This window comes from Orycteropus afer, unplaced genomic scaffold (assembly GCF_000298275.1).
Source record: "Orycteropus afer afer isolate SDZICR_OR568_19922 unplaced genomic scaffold, OryAfe1.0 scaffold00280, whole genome shotgun sequence".
NCBI lineage: Eukaryota > Metazoa > Chordata > Mammalia > Tubulidentata > Orycteropodidae > Orycteropus > Orycteropus afer.
This window is the reverse complement of record NW_006921867.1, coordinates 466806-471292: the sequence shown is the minus strand read 5'-3', so window position 1 is coordinate 471292 and position 4487 is coordinate 466806.

Below are 4487 nucleotides of genomic sequence, written 5' to 3'. Positions count from 1 at the left end.
AATTGACTCAATGACAATTTTTGTTTACTGGGTGTACATATAAAGTATAAAAATGTAGGTAACTGTATAGAGAATCATCAAGGATATCTTCAATGTGTAAAATAATATTATCTGTGTTTCCAGACTTTTTGGACACCAAGCAGACTGATATGGAACACTCTTCAAGATTCATTAATAATTAGGCAAAAAAGCAAAGAGCAAAATAATATGTAATTACTTTAATGTTATGTTTATGTAACAATCAATAAAACACACATTTATATTCATATAGAATGAACTCATAATAAGCTTATGTGGTGCCTCAGCGGGGACTGAATAGAACTCAAGAGTGAATTTTATGATAATTCTATGTTTGAAATTTTTACAGTGAGAAAAGTCATATAGCATATCCTTAGTCTTTTAACTCTGATCAGTAGCAAATCACTTGCAAAACACTTCACCTCTCACCCTCACAGTCCAGCTTTTGTGAGCACATGGCTGGTGCATCTGGGGTCATGCAAAATGTCCTGGACTAATTGTCAGAGATCTTCATTCTAATTTTCCCTCTTGCACAAACTGCCTGGGTGATCTTGGGAAAATTATCACCACTCTGTGCTTCCAGTTTCCCATCTATAAAATGACAATTCCTGATATTGTATTCTGCTTTACTCTTTCTATTATTAATCAAATGATAAGAAGCCAGGTAAGAGGCGTGCATCAACCCATTGGGTCTATACTTGCTCATAACACTTTTCATTTCATGGTTGTACCAAAATATCGTTTTGAGAAAGTGAGAATCAGCACTACTGCTAAGTATTTCCAAAGGGACATAAACTGTATTTCTACACAAGGCCACACCATAGCTGAAAATATGACTAATGACCACTTTTTCTGAGTGATCAGTAGCTTTGTATCAGTGGTGTCTCTAGTTCAGTTTTGTCCCCCGCCCGCAAATATTACTAAGAATTGCAATTACTGTACTGCCCCTTCTTGAGAGGATGCAATCCAAGCTGAGCTTCACTTCCACAATCCACCTTTAGGATTATTGAACACAAGCCCAAACCTATAAGTAGCCCCTCAAAATGCCCATGATTGACATGCTTCCAAGGGCTTATGGGAATTGTGTTCTCATTTTCTGCAGCTTAGCTAAATAAACTTGACTCAGTTTGACTACAGGCATGTTCTTGGTTGTCTTTGACTTGAGGGTTTTTATATTTCCTTTTGAATATCAAAAATATTTATGTAACACAAACTGTATCTTCTGTCAGAAGGTACTTTTCTTAGTCAGGTGAGCAGCTTTACGTTGAAGTGCTATTGTAATAAAACACACAAACAAACAACAGCAGAGAGGGATTTATCCATATTCCTGGTCATATTGTTGTTGTTAGTTTCAGTCGAGTAGATTCCAACTCAGGGCGATCTCATGTGTGCAGAACAGCTTGCGTAGGCTACACAAGGCTGTGATTTTTCAGAAGCAGACTGTTGGGCTGTCCTCCGAGGTTCAAACCACCAATCTTTTGATTAGCAGTTGAGCTCTAAACTCTTTGTATCACCCAGGGACTTTGACCATATGAATATTTTATATTCTCAAATTTTCTTCCAGCCCTCTACACCTAAATCACTTCATTAATTATTTAGGCATTTCTTTCCTTCACAGGAAACTTTAAACATCCACAGACTGTATGAAATTATATTTGGAAATGTTATATATATATATATATATATATACACACACACACACACACATCCTTCTAGAGAATTCTATTAGTCATGTATTTCTGTGTAACAAATTACCCCAAAATTTAGTGACTTAAAATGACAAATGTTTATTATGATACAGTGTCTGTGGGTTAGGAATTCAAGAGCAGATTTGCTGGTTACTTTTGGCTGACTCAAGGACTCTTGTAAAGTTGCATGAAATCTTTGCATTTAAATATGGTTTAATGTTAATAATTTTCTTGGGAACCTTTTTCCTATTGACAGATGTGCTCTTGGATAACTATATTCCAATCACAGACATTTTAGTAGGTGTTTTTTTATATATAGTATCATAGTTAAACCTGATAGTAACCCTGTGAGCCCATTTTTTTCAGATGAAGGGACAGAGACCTAGACAGGCTAAGTGACTTGGCCTGTATCACATAGTTATGGGGAAGCAGAATCAGGATAGGAACATAAATCTTACACTCAAACCAGTGTTTTCTGCACATGGTCCTAGCTTCCACAGGAAATAAAATAATTATAGAAAATGAAGAATGAGAGAGAGAGATAAATAGAAACATTCATTTATTGGGACCTTATTGGATAGCATGCATGTTTACAGATGTTCTCTCACGTAATCAAGCCCATTCTTTCATTTATTTAAGTCTGTTTATAATTGTTTATATATGTAAATTATTTGTTTATAAAGGAGGTCTGGTGATACAGTTGTTAAGACATTTGGTTGTTAGCCAAGAGGTCAGTGGTTGGAACTCACCGGCCGCTCTATGGAAGACAGATGAGGCAGTCTGCTTCCATAAAGATTTAGAGCCTTGGAAATGCAACAGGTGTCACTATGAATTGGAACTGACTTGATGACAATGAGTTTGGTTTTGGTTTTGGTTTATAATTGCTAGTCCAACAATATCTCTATATATTGGTAAGAATTCTGTTCAGAAGACTTTCCAAATAAGTAGCAAACTCATGCCACCGGGAATGTCAGAATTCTCTCTTCCATGTGTGAGCATTGAGGTGCAGTGGTAAAGCCATTATATTTTGGCTTGATATCTTTTGTGCAGCTATGCCATTTTCCTCTTTAATACTTTTCTATTTCACTTCCTTTCCCTCTGTGAAGCAAAAAGAGATCAAATGTTTATTATACTTACCTTTTGATAAAATTAGTACAGTGAGAAGGAGTTCAGTGAATTTTAAAAATTTCTTCTCAGTTTTAGTATTTTAAAGTATTTATATCTAAGTGTGACTATTCAGAGAAGGGTAAAAAGGAAAGAATTCAGAGAAAGGTAAATCAAGTAGGAACTAAGACTTTAAATTTTTAATGTGAGAAAGGGAAAAGATTAAATTGCACTTGATTCCAGGCAGTACTTTCAACATTGAAAGGGATAGGTAATGAAGAAGGAAGAAACAATGAAAATATAGTTTATGTAAAACTATGACTAAGTAGCTGCTCATGTGACTTGTATCTGCAAGTTTTAAATATGTGTCAGGTGAAGTTGTGTATGTTTTCCTCAATCGCAACATTCAACATTAAACTGACAGTGTATGGAAAGATTTCAGTATTTGAAGTTAGACAGAAGTGGTTTTAGGTTACAGTTTCACTGCTTACTAGCTATGTAACCTTGTGCCGTCTTGCTAACCCATCTCCACCTTGGTTTCTTTATCTGTAAAATGGTAGTAATAATAGTTCTTATTTTTCCTGGTTGTGTTGTTATGTTGTTGTTATTGTTAGTTGCCATTGAGTAGATTCCAACTCATAATGACCTCATGTGTGCAGAGCAGAACTGCTCCATAGAGTTTTCAAAGCTGTGAACTTTAGGAAGGAGATCAGCAGGTCTGTCTTCTGAGTTACTGTGGATGAGTTTGAATCACCACCCTTTTAGCTAGTAGTTGAGCACTTAACCATTTGTGCCACTAAGAGTCTCATGATTATGGTAGAAGGTAGAATTAAGGTTGGTAATTTGCCCAACAGTAAAATCTCAGGAAGTTGCCTTTCATTAATCTTAATTTAGACTTACTTATTTGCTTATGGAAAACTGTGCCAATCTAGGAGACCTAGAAACAGAAGTATCCCCTCACTCTTTCCTAGCTACTCACTTCTTAGATTCCTGGTTCTTGGACCCCCACCTATTCTTAGGTCAATTTTTCTATACCCAGTTAGTGCTGAAGCCTGAAACTAGCTTTGAGGGTCATATCTCCTTTCTTTAGTACCAAGAAATAGCTTCCTTTGTATGAAGTCTCCAGAACAAGTTGGTTTACTTCCATTTTGTTTCTAGTTTGTTGTTTTTGTTGTTGTTAGTTGCTGTTGAGTCGATTTGAACTCATGGTGATCCCATGTGTGCAGATCCCATGTGTGCACTGCTGGATAGTTTTCAAGGCCAGGGCCATTTGGAAGCAGATAATCAGGCTTTACTTTGGAAGCCCTTCTGTGTGGGTTTGAACTGCCAACCTTTTGAATAGTAAGTAGTTCAGTAAGTAACCATTTATGCCAAGCAGGGACTCTTGTTTCTAGTTACTAAAATAAAACAAAATCACTGCGATTGAGTCAATTCTGACCCATAGCAGCCCCCATTGGGTTTCTGAGTCTGTGTATCTTCATGGAAATAGATTGCCCCATCTTCCTTCCACAGACCAGCTGGGGGGTTTGAACTGTTGACCTTTGGGTTAGCACACAAATATGTTATCCACTGCTTCTGGTTAGGAGACTGAAATTTTTTAGATTCTTATTTGCTCCAATGTAAGGAAGACTTTGTAAGGTATGCATTTCAGCTAGCTTGATAATAATGGATATATAT